Source organism: Camelus bactrianus, chromosome 20 (genome assembly GCF_048773025.1).
Source record: "Camelus bactrianus isolate YW-2024 breed Bactrian camel chromosome 20, ASM4877302v1, whole genome shotgun sequence".
NCBI lineage: Eukaryota > Metazoa > Chordata > Mammalia > Artiodactyla > Camelidae > Camelus > Camelus bactrianus.
Genome location: NC_133558.1, coordinates 39,547,661 through 39,565,633, shown reverse-complemented (window position 1 = coordinate 39,565,633; position 17,973 = coordinate 39,547,661). Strand labels below are relative to the sequence as shown.

At 40.3% G+C, this 17,973-nt stretch overlaps 1 pseudogene; it reads right to left on the bottom strand.

Moving 5' to 3' along the window:
- Window positions 1-17,973, bottom strand: part of LOC105083898 (ryanodine receptor 2-like) — a 48,813-nt pseudogene that overhangs the window by 8,396 nt on the left and 22,444 nt on the right.

The window sequence follows — 17,973 nt, the reverse complement described above, 5'->3', positions numbered from 1 at the left end:
TGGGAGAATATTTAAAATTTATGAATGATTACAGGAAATTAATATCTCCAATGTAACAAAAGCTCATAACAGCCTAATAGAAAAATAAACAAATAATAGGGTAAATCATAAAAATAAATGAAGATATCTGGTCAACAAACATGAAATATACCCATTTTCACAATTTTCACATAAATGCAAATTTTCAAAAATAATTATAGTTATAAATAAATATATACATAGTATAAATATATACATGTATGTCAATTTTTTCCCATCAAATTGGCAAGTTTACAGAGAGAGATGATACCCATCACGAATCAGAGCGCTTACTGGTGCACCGTTACCAGAAAACACTTTGAAAGTCTTGATCCACTTCCCTCTCTGGTTTCCTGTGATCCAAATTTATCTGAATAGTTGTCTATAATGATTTAATTTCTATTCTGCTAGTCTCTTGTAATTCAACTCTAATCAGAATATTGTTTACCAATTCACTGAAACTTACCTTGACCTAATTAACAATGACTTCCATATTAAACAAATGCTCATCAATTTTGAGTTCTTGAGTATAAGTCTGATATTGCTGATCAAAAATAAAAAAAGAAAAGAAAACACTTTGGACACAAGTTTAACTTGGTTTTGTAGATATGCAATTGCTTCCATTATTAGGTGGGAAAATGGGAAACCTTATCACAAAAATCACTTTAATTTTTAAATACAGTTCAAACCCACAAGGCATCCAGGCTGTGCTACCCCAGGGGAAAGGCCCAGCACCAGGGTATGTTGCAGAATAACCCTGACACACAGCCACCAATTACAAGTTACATATACCATATCCAAAACCATGGTCCTTTTTAAACTGTTATTTTAAAAGAAAGACATAAAATTATCTAACTAGCATTTTCTAATGTGTTCTGCAGAATTACCAAATGGTATGATTTACCACCATGGTATATTTTAGACTTGTTTATTTGTAAATCTGATAAGGAAACTTATATATGGAAATAAAATGTCCACCAGCCACAACAAAGGACTGCGTACCTAATAAATCTATTAAAGAGAAAGTGTGCTTCAGATGACACGTGCCGTCCGTGATTCTTCGTGCTGAGATATGGATAAATTTAGGCCGTCGTCCATGTGACCTTCGCGGTGCATAATTGCCTGTACAAAAGCAGAAATAATGCCATTACCCCTAAAATCTCCTTTTTAAATGCGTGTTTTTAAAGATGCCTCTCAAAAAGGTGAGCTGGGACAGTAAACAGAATCAAAAGGCAGGTGGAGGGGGCTGTAGGCTGTCGTGTTCAGGTAAAATAATACGCACAGGTCCCCGTACAAATCAGTCATGCAATGTATTTATTCAGCTACTGATTTAAAGATGAATCCATTGTTTTAAGGAAGAAATCAATACATGTACTGATTTGAGCAAAACAGATGCCAGAGTGTCTTCGCATACCTGTGTTCAAATGACTCATCCACATTCTAAGCAAACTTTGAACAAAGCAGCAAAGGGAAAATATTACATGGGATGACAGTTGCACATAAGTTTCAAACTTAGGTGGGTAAATTAGTAATACTAAGTAACGCTCCTAAGGCATCTCACTTCTTGTAAAAGTATTTATTTCATTCTTTTGTTAGGCTTTACGTTTCATTCTGTGAAATTATAACATGGAGAAATAAGTGCAAACTCGTAAGAGCTGAGTGAAATTCACAAAGTGAACAAACCATGCAGCCAACACCCAGACCTAGACAGAGAACGTCACAGCACCTTGCACCCCCTTCCTGCCCCTGCTCTCCACAACGTCCCCCACCCTCCATGGCTTTCAAGCGTGAAGGTCGGTCGTGCACTATACACAAAAAGAACCATTTGTGTCTGCCTTCCCTCACTCAACACCAACAGCAGAATATTTAATCAGGAATACCAAACTCAAATTAGTAACTAAAGCCAAAATTATAAACTATCTAGAAAGCAATGTAAGAGAAACTCCTTACACCAAAATCAACAGAGAGTATTCACAGTCAAATTTACAGCCTTAAATGCCTTCATTGACAAAGGAAAAATGATTAAAATGAAGGAATGTATTACTCATTTAAGGACTCTAAGAAAGAAAAACAAAGTTGAAAGGGGGGATTAATGAAGATAAAATGAGAATTTAATGAACAAGAAATCAAAGAAAATACTAGAAAAGGATGAATAAACACAAGATGTTTATTTTTGAAAAGATAAATAAAATAGGTAAACCTGTCACATAGCAAGCTAAAGATAAAATGGAACAAACAAAAAAACAACACAGAGAACAGAATATAAGACACAAAAGACATTAAAATTGCAAACTTATAGCAAGGCAGTGCTGCATGGAACTTAATGGCCAAAAAATTTTAAAAGATTTTAAGAACACAACTGACTATCCTAGAAGACAAGGATGCCTTCCTAGCAAATCAAGAATCATCAAACGGAATCGCCCCAACTAAGTAGAAAATTTGATGACATCAATTTATTCAAAAGAGACTGGAAAGGAAATTTAAGATCCAGTATTTCAAAGACTGCAGGACAAGATGGTTTCACAAGTGAGCTCTAATGAACCTTCAAAGAACAGACACTTTTAATGGCAGGCTGCTCAGTGAACTAGGACTACAGACTATTTTTGTACTGACTATAAGCTACAAGTAGTCTACATTTTTTAATGGTTAAAAAAGCCAAAAATAGAATATTTCATGAAACCTGAGAATTGTATGAAATTCAAATTCTGGTGTCCATAAAGAAAGGAAAATCATTATATAAACTATGTATAAGTGAATATACATGATAATCCTAGATGAGTTCTAAATAAAATACAAATAGAATCTAACAAGATTTGAAAAGAATAATAAACTATAGCCAAACAAGGTCTGGTTCATGAATTTAAGAATTCATCAATATCATGATGTTGAGTAACTTATTTATCAACAAATTAAAGGACACTAAAATATGATTTTTAGTGCTCTTTGATAAAATCCAGCAATCACTGCTAATTTTTTAAAAGTCACATAAAATAGAAAAAGCAGAACATTGTTTAAATATATAATCTATTTCCCTTGGCCACGAGGTGTAAGAAGGCGTAAATTCTGTGAAAGAGGGGTGAAAATTTCCAGGGAGGAGACAGACGGGGAAGAACAGCCAGAACAGATGAAGAGACACCAAGCTGAGATAAAAAGTGACCTGAGTGAGATCATGAAAAATACAAGGAAATTAACACTTCAGAGAGGCACTGAGAGAGCCTCAGGAACGGAATGCCATCAAAGAAAACAAAATGAGTGATTTGGAGGACACATTTGAGAAGCAAATTGTAGAGGACAGGTGGGAATGATAGGACTCCTGCAAGGGAAGGTGCTGACGTGCAGGAGAGGAACCAGCCGCCTTCCTGAGAAAGAAACCACAACTGAAAGGGAAAAAAGCCAGAGGGAGGGCTGAGAAATTCTCTCAGCTTTAAAAGACCTAATGTGCTAGTTAAAAAGCCTTGGTGACATAATTATGATATTATGCATTTCATTAATTCAGAGCTAATTTTTTAAAAGGTAATGCAGTGTATAAACTGCATGTGTGCAACACCCAGTAGGGTCTGTGCATCACTGCACAATCAGTACAGTTATATTTCTGCATCAAAGCATGACTATCACACTAGGTGGGATACAGAAAAGCTATGAAAAGTGACTCAGACATTTTTTTAATTAGCCAAGTGTTTGTTCATAGGAAATAACAACAGAAAGTCAGTTGTAAATATGCAAAGATTTGGCAAACCCATCACTAATATGCTTTTCTCATAAAATAAAATGATTTGAAGACACTAGCCAACTGGGAAGCATATAGAAATTAGGAGCTCTAGATTGGGAAGGCCTCATCTATCATGACCACACTGAATCTAATCTCTCGATAAAGACTCAATACAGTAGATGGTTCTAGAAGGAGTAATAAATTTACAGTAGAGATTTTATTAGGTTGGCCCTTCTATGGCCCATGAAGTCTGCTTCACATGTAACTTTACTGGTGTAAACAAGACTGGTCTGTGTCTCAACACCCCATCAGACTCTTCCACAAGGCAAGCTCTTTGTTAGCCTATGATGTAGAAGATAAGCCCCATTTTGGCTTTAATCCTGGTTAAGGAATAAGAGAGGGGAGTAACAATAAAGAACGTCGGCATTACCGCAGTGGACTGAAGCAGGAGGGGCTGGAGATGAGGTGAGATGAGTCAGCTGGTTTGTCCTGCATGGTAAGGAGACTGGAATTACGACAGGAATAAGGCTCAGCCTCGAAGGGTTCTAAGCATGGTGTCACCCAGTCAGAGTGAACTGGAGGCAGGTCAGACTGAGGGCACAGAGATGGTTAGGAGGCAATGGAAACAGTGCACACCAGGCATGGTAAAGATGGAACTAGATTCTTAAGGGTGGAGCAGAGGGGACTGGAATGAGGTACACTTAGAAGATAAAATTGCCAGGGCTTGGTGCTTTATTGAACTCAGCAGAATAAGGTGAGGAAATTGTGGAAACTCTTGGGATTTATTTCCCATAAAACATATTTAAATGACATAGGTACAGTTCGGTTTACAATGTTCATGTATACTGAAGACCAGAAACCATCTCATATGCAAAGTTCAAATTTATAATGAAAATGATGTCATGAAGTATATAGTTTAAAAATTCATTCAAGGGGTACATGCACAAAAAAAAGGTTGAAAGAACTGTTTAAGCCTCTTTTTTTTTGCATTTTCCACTGAATCACAGAATAGGGAAATAACACCTAAAGAGTTTCTAGCCATTTTCTGGTTGAAATTTAATTCTATTTCTTCAAAAATAAATGTCTACATGTTATCATTTTTACCTATACTTTTCCTATAAACATATGCCATGTTAAACTTTCAATAATGGTGCTAAGGAACTACTTACAATAGCCAAGACATGGAGACAGCCTAAATGTCCATCAACAGATGACTGGATGAAGAAGATGTGGTATATTTATACAATGGAATACTACTCAGCTATAAAAACCGACAACATAATGCCAGTTGCAGCAACATGGATGCTCCTGGAGAATGTCATTCTAAGTGAAGAAAGTCAGAAAGAGAAAGAGAAATACCACACGAGATCACTCATATGTGGAATCTAAAAAAAAAGCATAAATACTAAACAGAAACAGACTCACAGACATAGAATACAAACTTGTGGTTGCCAAGGGGGCAGGGGGTGGGAAGGGACAGACTGGGATTTCAAAATGTAGAATAGATAAACAAGGTTATACTGTATAGCACAGGGGAATATACACAAGATCTTATGGTAGCTCAGAGAAAAAAAATGCGACAATGAATATATGTATGTTCATGTATAACTGAAAAATTGTGCTCTACACTGGAATTGACACAACATTGTAAAATGATTATAAATCAACAACGGTAAAAAAAAAAAAAATAATGGTGCTAAGGAAAAAGCGATGTTAGACAACAGCCCTTACAATGTAATATCTTAGTTAAGAACTTTGTTTCCTCTCTCTGTTCTTCATGATTTGTGAAATCATACTTTGAACTTCTAACCTTGTGGTAAATATTAAGGTTTAACAACCCAGAATGCAAAATGGCAAATCTAATAAAATCACTCCCTATAAAATAAAGTAAAAAGCCCAACAGTGAAACTCACCTCTAGAACACGACAAGCAAGGACAGGGCTTATCCTCAAGAGCAGCAGCTGTGGGAGGGAAGCACCAGGCGGTCAGGGATGGGAGGTGAGGAAGTTGTTTTAAAACATGTAGCTTTGAATTTTCCAGAACTAACATTAATGTGTCTTGAAAAGGTAAAATTAATTTTCATACTTGTTTGACTTAATTCACTGTATGGAAAATATTATTATTTCAACATGTAATAAATATACAAACTTGTAAATGAGACATTTTACTTTTATTCCATGTCTTCATAATCCAGTGTGTATTTTATGCTTCTAGAATAACTTGATTTGAATACTAAGTTATTAGTGAAAATACCTAATTTTTTTTAGAATTCATGACATTTATAGTTGGGAAAGTACATTCATATATTCAAGTTATTCCAAACATGCATACAAGCTTTCTAACAACTTAAGTATAAGCTTTTAAATTAAAGTAAAGTTAAGCAAAACTAAAAATTCAGTTCTTATACTGCTAGCCACATTCAAGCACCAAACAGCCACATGTGAATGTTTTTCCTCCCCCTTACCCTGAAAAACAGAAAGCGCAGGAGAGCACTGAAAATGTTGAAGGTGACTGATGAACACACAGGGTCTAAATGCACTATTTCTCCCCATAATAAACAGTTAAAACCTGCCAGGCTCAGCTGCAGGGAACAGTGAATGACGTACAAATACCAAACACAAACAAATACATTCAAACAGATGGGCCTGGATCAAAGACCCCGAACACAAGTGATCATCTCATTGTGAAAATGATCCAGGTCTGGCTCTCCGTCCACAGCTCTGAGGAAGGTGGTACAGGGATGCATCTAAGACCAGCTCCATCCAAACAGAGCCAGCCCCCGACGTCACTAAAAGCAGCGCTGGTCACCCTGAAGAGATCACAGTGACTCTGAGCAACCTTACTGGAACATGCGTGTTACAATGAGCAAGTCTACCAAGAATAAAGAGACCTGAGGTCTCATGTTCATAGAAATAGTATTTGTCCTGTTATTAGATTCTGTGCACTGTGTTACGTGGCGATATAAAAACGTGAAATCTGAAGTCTGTTGTATTACTGTACTCACCCTAAGGAAGCTCACAAATGAGAGACAGTGAGAGAGGCATGTAGCCTAGCAGATAAAACAGCACAGACAGCGCACATAAAATTTAGTAAGTTATACACAATATTGTGAGAACACAAAGGAGGGTGTGCAGGATGAGCTTAGACAGTCAGGAAGACCTTCTAAGACCAACTTTTAATCTCTGGAGGATGGATAGGAAGTGGGTGGAGAAAAAAAAAGTTTTAAGGGGTATCCCAAGCAGAGGAAACTATTCGCAAAGGCGCAGACGAGTGAAGGCCGTGCTTCTCTGAGGGGCCACAAGGACTGTGCTGAGTGAGTGGCGGTGTGGGGACACTGTGGAGGGTGCCCAGAGCCTGCGCAGACAGGAGGAAGGGGCCGAGGCAGGTTGGGAAGGGCATCCTGCACTCCCAAGATGTGCAGCTGCTGTCTTGTAAGCAGTGGGGTGTGTAGCTGAAGGATGCAGAGGGGACGGGATGAGAACTTCTGCATTTCGGAAGCATAATGCCAGCAGCACCTGGAGGACCAGGGGAACGGGGCAGACTAAGCTAGAACCCGGGAAGGAGCAGCAGCACATTTCTTCACTTAACATTTAAACCACTGATGTAACATCCAGCCCAGTTCACTGCACAAACCTGAGTGGATGAGGGTGGGATGGAACCTTTAGCATGTAAACAATGACAGTTAGCAGGTGGCTGAAGGGCTGGCCACCTCTGGTTGTCACACTGGGTTCTTCAGTCGTACAAAATGACCACCACACAGGACTCTGACAGCCTCTTACCTTATGCTGTATGGATACCATCCTCACAGATTTCACGTCCGCAGACTGGGAGGTGAGCCACAGGCCGCTGTTTATGTGCTGTATGTAGCACACTGAGTCCCCGTACTTTATTTCTGACGTCCCCATGCTATCAACTTCTTTCCTCACCCCTACATCCAATTTTTCCTGAGAGACAGACAATAAAAAAGATAAGCAAAAGCTAAAAAAAAATACGAGTTTATAACATCACGAGAACTTTGCTGTAAAAGTGTTCCATGAAAAATGCAACCCTCTGACAGCCTCAGAAATAATGGTGGTCAAAATCTCCTCTCCTAGCAGCTCGGTCTCTACAGGAACCAAAGCAGGAGACTCTGCAAAAGTACATCTCACAGTCCCGAATTATTCACACTGCTAGAAACTTATTTCAGCCTCAACACAAAATTTTACATTGCTTCATGGCAAACGCTAAACCAGAGATCTTAAAATTGGTAGTTGAGGCTTCATGTTCTTTCCAGATTATTATTTTTATTATTGATGACTAAGAGCATAAGTATGGGGACAGAAAACCCAATTTTGAGTCCAATCTCTGCCCCATATCACCTCTGTGACCTTAGGACAAGTAAACCTTTTTAAGCCTCAGTTTTCTCATCTGTAAATAAAGCTAACAAAAGAATCTCCCAGCTAGTATCAGAAAAAATGACTAATGGATGAGAAGTTTTCAGCGAAGTCCCTAGGCTAAAATAAATCCTTCAATGGATTTTAATCATTTTGACCATGAAAACGGTGTTGATGATGGTGATGACGATCTCCTTCTTCATAAGGTTGTCAGGGATAATGATGATTTCTTTTGAACTGATCAAAGCTACGGTTCAGTTCCCACCACTACGGTTTCTAACCTGGACCACAGCGGCGTTCCCTCCTAGAGGGCTGCTGCGCTGCGCTGAGCTCCCTGTGCTATAAGGGAACAATCGCGCCTCTGATACCAGCTAAGTGTTTCCCTTAAATCCCTATTTATTTTAATGCTCCCACCTTCAACATGCTCCCTTTCCATTCTCCCTCCCAGGCTTCATTCTGATCTTCAAGAACTCTGTATGTCTTCAAGCTCTCTATAGTTCTTAAAATAACAGCAACAAACAAAACCCAAAAAAAACTAATGTTCTACTGGTTGCAATACCTCCCACTGTGGCTTCTTACTCTTCCTCTTGCTCTAACGTTCTTGTTCAACTGACTAGGTTTCCTCTATGTCTTTGGCTACTTGACTGTTGTATGAAGTTAGTAGCAGTTACACAACTGTTTTCGAAGATTAGGTTGGAGTAATCTTCCCATTCCTGTCACCACACAGCATGACAAGGGGGAAAAAGTTATGTTTTCAGAAAATGCATTAACAGAATCTGAAAATAAATTATACCATTATGTACTGGGCCATACTGCCAGCCGAGTTCAATTTTATTCATGACCCAGAGTTCGTGCACATTCTCCACCAGTTTTCTTCTTATCCTCTCTAGATGGGGAGGCAACATGATCTAAAATTTAAAAGAGAGACAAAACACATCAGAAACAAATGCAACAAAACAGGATGCTAATTGTCCTCACTGTGAATTGAACAAAACAAAACCATCTGATCAACCATTAAAATGTAATTGTGTAACTAGGCTCCAACCCATCTATTCTCAACTTGGACAGCTGGGTACGGAAACATTTGTTAGGTAAATTTGAGGCATTTACGAGCAAAAGAGAGAAAGAAAACAGAGTACTGGTGAGGACTGCTCTTTCCTGAAGAAAGAGGTTGAACGGGTGAGCACACGCCATTCACCAGAGAACTCACCCCCACATTCCTGAGCCAGCCGGCCAGCATCCGCAGCCGGAGGGCAGGTGGCTCAGCGCCCAGAGTTAAGCCGCCAGCTCTCTGAGCCTATAAACACCTGACGGCAGTGCTTTGCATTTTCCCTTAGCTGTGTCACTTTGGTGGTTTCCAAATATAAGCCTGGGGGGCTGGGGGGAATCGGCACATGCTCTCCTCACAGAGAACACAAAGTGGTTTTCAAGGTGAGCGGTTGGTTGTGCACATCTGGGATGTCCCCCCACAACGAGTCCTCCACACGGAGAGCCCACAACTGCCCACGGCACCCTCGGACGGCAGGGCTTCCACCGGAGCAGGCCAGCACTGCCCCCTTCCCTCCAGACAGCAGAGGTTATCCAAGTTTCTGGGACCCTGAATGTGCTAGTGATGCTGCAGAACCCCACTGTCCACCCAGCCCGTTTCTGTCCTCCAATCACATTCACCGCTCAACTGTGGTGGCACCACACCCATCCTACCACGTCCCACCAACCAACAACACAATCTGAATTTCAGCCACCAAGAAAGCTCATCTGCTTGTTTTACTTCATACTATAAACAGCCTGCATGGAGAGACCAGAAATATGGATCAAGGAACTTAAGAACTGAGGCTTCTGAGTCCCAGTATTAATTCTACTTCAGACTTCAGAAGCAACGCCTTTGATCTTCAAATACAAATGGACACACTATGAGTATCTAACCAATCTGACTAAAGTTACTTCACCACCAAAATAAACCAATACTGAATTCACTATCAGTGTTAGGCCATCTCTATGTCTATGAAGGAGAAAAGCAAGAATAATGGCCAACGTGGCATGGGTGCCAATTTGCGAAGCACTGTGCCGGTGTGCTATTTACTGACCGCGTCAACCCCAGGCAACGTAATGAGTAATTCTCTCAGGTCCCACAGCAGACATCTGGTCTGGAGCCCATGATCTCAACCTCTACCCAAGATAAAAGTCAGCGAAGTCACTTCAGCACACTAAGTGTATCTAGATGGGAGAAGAAACTGAAAACTCCACTACCCTGTGTAAAAGACACTCTGAAATTAGTATGCATCACCTCAGGTTGTGGCCCATTAGATGTTATAAAACCAATTTAGTGGCCTGAAACCACACTTAAAAAATAGAACAGACTAGCAGGTGGGTAAGCAGACATGGTAAAGGTCAGCACTATTTTGTGAAACGTGTCTCACTTGTAAACTGCATTACTGCGAAATGCATCCCTGTGGGTCTTGGCCAACAGCCTGCAGCCCGCGTCTCAGGACTGCGATGCGGCGGCTGCCGCCCCAGCTGATCCAGGTACCTGGCTGGTATCCACAGGGATCGGGGTGAAGGCGGCTTGTGTCAGGGAGACCGTGGGGCCCGGCAGGTCCCATGTGTAAGTCCTCTCTTGCTTGTACTCTCGGCTGTGTTCCACTTTCAACTTTTCTTTTGGCAGAACAGCTTCATAACACGGAGTGTAGCTAGGTGGGGGGAGGAATTTAAATTCTCCATGTCTCCCCCAAGCAGGAAGCGTACCCTAAAAAAAATGCATGTTGGGGGCAGTTATATCTCTGGTGTACAGAAAAATTTCCTAATCAACAAAATACAAGGAATAAGTTAGTACAAAATTAACGTTACTAGATGCCCCATTTTTTTTGCCTAAGTAACATCATTGTCAGTACTTTAGAGTTTCACGAGCCTCTAATCAAAGTAAAACCTGATTAAATTATGTTAATGGCTCAGCAAAAGCTTATCACTCTCTGGAGAAATAACAAAAGCACGTGCATCATTATTCCTATGGAAACGAAGTACCTGTCTGTAGTGTTTGGTCATCTAATGTCCCAAGGTGCCCAAATAATCAACAGAGAAAGAACAGACATGATCTAAATACCTATGAACTTAAAATCACAGGGCTGGGTGAGATTTGATTAAAAAAAAAAAACCCAAAAAACAAAAAACAGTCACTTTCCAGCATCCAGTTTCCCAGTGAAATCCCTTAAAGGGGACTTGAATGATACTTCCATCCGCTGAATTATTATTTTAATTTCTCTTTCCATCTGGTAGTGGCAAAAAAGTGAAGGGTTAGAAGAAACCATGCTGGCCCGGCTGAGAACCAGAGCTGAGTTACAAGTGGAACAGGTAGACGGTTGCATGGGAAGAAGCCAAAAAACATGTAGTTTCTGTAGAAATGAGGGGGTCTGGAGTAGGGTGGCAGAATACCATGAAGAGGAAAGAACAATTAATGAAAATAAACATGAGAAAATAACTGGCTGTTTGGTACAACCTTGCTGAATTATCCTGATTAAACAGAAAAGTGAACTTACATGGACCTGGACTATGTCAGGACACTGGACACAGAGTTAGCTGACTGACTACGTGTAAATGGCTGGATACGTGTACAAAGCAGTCAGCCTCCTGAGAGACCCCTCTTGGGTGACTCTCACCTCCATCCTTCAAGGAACAGACAAAATGCCCAGCAGATGCCCAGGAGTGAGACAGGAGGTGGGTGGAGCAGGGGTGGTGGCAGTGCCGAGTCCGCTGTGAACGTATCAGACGTGAGAAGGCAAACAGACCAAAAATAAAGAAATACTAACTTTATTCCTGCAGAGAAACTGACAACTGGAAAGAAGAGTCCGTCAATGTTGACATTCTCTAACATTCCTTGAACAGGTTGTCTGTTAATTCAAAATGAGGTGCTTGGGGCACTTAGATCGAAACAGCAACTGATGACATCCTCAGTTCTCAGCAGATGCTGGCTTGGTGAGCTGACAGTGCGAGCAATACAGCCTATGGAGAGAGACATTAAGGAGGGTCATGCGTTCTTATCTCAGAGAACCACCTTCAGAGCCAAAGTCCCAGATCTGAATAGGCAGTGACTGGACTGGAATAAATCCTGAATGCACAGTAACGGTTTATGTTACATCCTTTGTCAAACTGTTGCTTTTTCCAGAAGCCACGCAGCTCTCTTTGTTGTGAAATGAACCTCTGATGTGCAGAGATCTGTGCATGCAGGAGGATGCTGGTTGAAGAAGATACCACTTTAGAGCTGATGATAGTATAATGATGTCAGGGGAAATCCCTAGGGAAGGACTGGAAGCCAAATGGTTACTTTATCACCCACTACTTGTATGACCATTAGCAAATTACTTAACCTCTATAAACCTTGATTTCTTGTAAACCAAATGCCAACACCTTGTAGAGCTGTTACAATGATTAAATTAACAGTTTAAAAGAAGAGTCTCAGATACAGCAGGTATTTATCTCAGACCCTTTTTCAAAGATTAAATTCCCTTTATTTTATAAAATACAAATGTAAAAAGATAATGAAAGCAGAAAATGTGATCATTTGCGCATTGCTTATTGAGAGACCACACATGTCGATTTATGATTTCTTTCACACAGGATCTTGGTTGGCTTCTTAAGTAGGACACAGCAGGACACCAGTGAGGCATGAAAATGATACTTGACAAATGTCGTATCTTGTCCTGGCCAACCTGTGACCTACACCCATGCTTGGCTACGTCAGAACTCCTGTTCTGATTAGTCCCATGGGCACACTGGAAGACCAGAAGGTAAGGTTCTCCCAAACACACATGCCCACAAATGCAAACATACAAAATTTCTCAGTTTGAGCTGGACAAAAATAGATTTGATTACACAGGCTTTGCATTTTTACAGCACCTTTAAAAAATTTCTAGTATGCCAAGACTGTTACCAGTAGCATATTTGAAATACCAATAGTGGAGCAGAGCCATTTTTTAAAATGTGTACATTTTTTATTTTATCAATATTCAAATCTGCAAGGAATAAATTCATTAGCAAGTGGTTCTCCGAGAACACCCTGAATATAACAAAGGCAGCTTTAAAAAAGAAATACCAAAAAAAATTATACAGAAGCAATACAACTCACAGATAAAGGTCTATATCCCTGTTACAAGATCTGTAGCTGACAAAAATGTTTTTTAAAAAGACTTTTCAGACTTTTGGTCCTTACAAACATGGCACGTGGATGCCCCAAATCCAATTCTCATTCACAGAGGAGAAACACAGCAACACTGGGCAGAGCCGAAGTTGGGAAGAATAAGTGAAGTAGAGCTCAAAATGTTTGCTGATGAGCCCAATGCTGGTCCCAGGAACACGCCTGCTCTCCAGTCACAGTTAAGTGGCAGAGAACATGCCCTAGCCCAGAAATCACAGATACTTGATACTTTAAATTCTACTTCAACTATTAAAAAGGGAAAGAAGAGGAGAATGAACCCAAGAAGACTGTGCAAATTCCAATTAATCCAACTGCGGCCAGTCAGTCGGAAGCCAATTAATTTAGATGTGTCTTTACTGATCAAGAATCTAAAATCAGCAAGAGATCCCAGTGGCTGGAGAGAACACAGCTTTCAGCTACAGGCATGAGAGTATGTATATTTCCTTGCCATTTGAAAAAACAGACATTTTCTCCTGATACAAAGTTTCAAGATGATTTTCTCCTGAAACTCCCCATCCCATTCTCCTTCCTGTGGCAAGTGTACAGGGTTACCAAACAGTTTTGCTGTTCTCATTGTTCTACTAACAGATCCACCGTCATGAAAGGCATACTGTGTACAGTTCCACTCCATATGCCCTGGACTCTTTGTGTTGATGTAAAAAGCTTCAAACTAAATGCTAAAATGAGAATGGCAATGTGGTGCTACGTGGCTAAAATGATTAGAAGCAATCAGCACTGTTTTATCACAGTAATGTTTTGTTTTGTTTTCTTTTCCCCCTAATCTCTCCGTAAGGGGAAAACAAGTGAACACACCTCATTCATTCACTCCATTTTGTGTGGGGTGATACTCGAAAGTAGAGAGAGAGGATAATAGTTAAAATGCATCGTTGTAAAACAGACATTAACCCTACTTTTTGTCAGTCAGGTCTTCTAAAATTAGGGCTCTTTGCCTTTGTTGGTTAGTAGGAAAAGTTGGGAATAGACACTGTGACTCTTGTGTGACCAGCACGGCACACGTGTGTGTAAAACATGCCACCCTAAGGCCTGAGCACCAACCAGTGCCCCACAGGTGACATGAGATATCCAAAATGTACCTGCATCTCCTCCAGGCTACTGAGCTACTGGCACTGAACAAAGGAAAAATTTAGCAGGTGTCACTGTTAAGATACAACTCCCTGGAGTGCTTTTCTTTATAAACTCAGTAGCTCAAACTCTCAAGTTTAATTAAGTTTAGTTTTAAGATTTCTTTTCATAACTTATAAGGCCTATAAAGCAGTAATAAATGAATGTCACCTGATTTGCCCATAAGAGGCAAGAATCAGCTTTCTGTAATGCAAGGAACCTCTCCGTATTTTCTATGCTAAACGTGTCATAAATGTGTTATAAACGTCAGGTTCATTCTAATGCAGCTTTATGAAGAGAGCACATGTCTGCAGAATCCAGATGAATTTCAGGATCTACATAATCAATAACCACACTTTTAAATAGAGCCAAACAAAACACACCTATTAATAAATCAGAAAAGAGTATTATTTTTATTTTTATATATTACTCAATTTAAATGTATGCTCAACCATCAAAGCTTAGTGTTGGTAGCTAGTGAAATGAACTATACATTTTTTTTAATGGAGGGTGTGGGCATTGAGCCCAGGACCTCGTGCGTGCTAAGCATGAGCTCTACCACTGAGCTCCACCTTCCCCCCATTTATTTTCAAACAGTTCCACACTTGTGAAACAAAGCATCATCTGATTACAAACTGACTCCTCACAACACACTTTACAAATCACCAATTTCTGACATTATATTATCTACCAGGAGGTGGAACTAAGTCTTATTTATTCCAATTATTTTCAAGGATTTGTATTTGGTTCCTTTTTATATCAGAAGTTAAGCTTCGTATATATGAATTAAAGTAAGTAGTAAATATACGCTTAAGTTTTTCTGATTGATTCATGGATCAGAACACTACTTCTGAAACATACCGCTCATTGGCAACCAAAATCAAGTCTTTTGGAAATGTACTATAATTGTATGAGGTTTCTTTCTTCCCTAGTGAAATTCTGCTTTTCATTCCACCCTCTCACTCATCATGTCAGTGTTAGATTTCTGAATCACAAATGCATCTGATACAAGCAGCATCAAGCACTTTTAGGACTGGGAGGTGAGGGCAAAAGATTACCTTCCGGAACACTGTGAAAGAAGCCAGATACACTTACCTGACCAGAGGTGAAGGCCATCAAATCCATAGGAAAAGAGATCATCTCCAACACCGTTGCCTCCCCACTCTTCGCCCCCTCCAGGGGAGGGGGCGTAGCCTTCTGTGGAAGCCCAGCTCACGCACAGATGAGTAGCTTCAGCGGTCACGAATGGCTCGGTGTGGTCAACCATCAGCTCATAGTACCACTTCTTATACTGGGCAGACCCTTCACTGACATCCAGGAAAATACTGGGTCTCATGCTTTAGAGAGATGGGAAGAGCATGTGAGAAAGTCCAAATAAATCTTTCATCATTTTAATTTACATTGTGCTATTCTGAACAGGAGTCCTGCTTTGCAAAAATGCAACAAGTGAAATGTGTGTTTCCTCAAGTAAAACAAATTATTGAAACGATCACCAAGGCAGGATGCATGACAGCCAGTCTTTTACAAGCAACATTCAGGGTACGGTGTCTGCTTTCTGGGTTACTTGGCGACATCACTCAAGCATCTGATACTATTTTTTCTTAATTGCACTTCAGCTTCTTTTAAACATTAATCATGTTTAAGGTGAGGCACTCAGGATGGCAGAGCAGGCCCTGAGAATCAGTGCAGACAGTGTCAATCAAGGACACAGAGGCACCTTCTAAGCTAAACTTGGTGTCCCACAGTGTATAAGGCTGAAGAAAGCCATATTCTCAGTGACGAAACCAAGGTGACCAATCACCTTTGCTGTTCTCTATGACTCGCTGTGAAAAGAAAGATTTCTAGCTAGTTATATTTAATTGCATTTTATGAAGGGACTTTGAGTTAATATCAGGGATGCGTGAAGGTCTCAGGAAATAAAGCTCAACAACAGCAGGTCTGTTACACAAAGAATCATGAAAGAAATCAAATCAATCCTGTTTAAAAAACACATCCTAAAAACATACACCAAACTCTATTTTTGTTTGAAACACGTGGGAAGTAGGAAGTATTTCCTGAGCAGCTGCCAAACACAGTGTATCAAAGTTATCACTATCACACACACTTTCTTAATCATAAGCTGCCTTCTATGCTGATGATGGTCTTGTTCCCAGAAGGCACTGTGACATGGTGGTGAGGAGGTCCATCTTTGGAGTTAGACGTTAGTTCCGCTTCCAGTTCCAACACCATAATCTGTAGTGTGGCTTCCAGTAACAGTCTGTGCAGACACAGTGTAGAATGCTTGCCAAGCCCTGAGCACTGTGGCTGGCACGTGTACTCAACGAATGTCTGACACCTTGGGAAGGTAGACCTACCTGAAAACATAGTTTCATCGCTTATTTGTAGAATTTATTATATTGTGGATATTTGAATTCAAGACCTTTATTATACATACCAGGCACTTCATTATTGGCACTGAAGGATACTGTGCTTTCAGTTACATTCTAAGCAGATGTAAAACGTAAGTCTACACAAGTGTAGCCCTGTACGACGGTCAGTCTGTTCCTAAAGACGACGGCGGTGACTCAGCTGCACACGAATGTGAAGGAGAGCTCTTAGACATTTTTTGGTAACACATGTGCACTTCGCTTTGTTTATCTATTTGGTAGAAAAATTCTTATACCATTCACTGGGGAAATACGTAAAAGACGCTAATAAAATAAAACAGACCATATGATGTTTCTGCTGCAAAGCTGGAACATGCATTGTTATGCTACCAATTTGGTGACATCATCGATCTGAACTGACCTGTTGACATGGTTCACAAGGCAGGCTGCAACAGCACATCTCTTCCTGGCAGGAGATTGTCACAGATGAGATGCTGGTTAGAACGGACTGCTACCCCATGGCAAACACAGAGAGCATAAGACATCCAGGACCTGGAAAGAGAAACTGCTTTCAGGTAAAACTCCCACAGACACAAACAACGCCCTCCAGGTACCGCTGACCTGTCACTTTACACACGGCAGCAGCGCCCACTGCGCTCACGCCTCTCCTCCACACACAGACCGAGCACGGCCCGCCCTCCCACTGATGACATGAACAGACATGAAACAGTGTGACCTGACTGAAGTTAAAAGGTAGAAAACACTTTCCCAAAATCTGGCACCCTTTTAAAAATGATCTTTTTTCAAAAATATTTTTTAAGTTATTCCAGAATTCATTTCTGGCCATAAAATAGTTCCCTTACCTTGTGATTTCTTCCATGCTTGTCTAAAAGTGAGATAATGGATTTAATATGCCCTTCTTTAATAATATTTAGAGCTTCTGGACTTTCTACTAACACACAGTGCAAAACTTCAAGAACACCTAAAGAAAAAAAGAAAAAGAGGGGAAGAATATAATTAAGCACCTACAGCAATCAGTGTCTTTCCTCTTCTTTATCCATTTGTTCAGGTGCTGAATGAACATAGTACAATTCTCATGCGCTCGATGCGTTTGTCGCAGGACACTGTGATGGGGCAGGTAGTGTTTGGGAGGCAGGGCTGATGATCAGAGATGATGGTATGAGTGAGGACGAGGCAAAG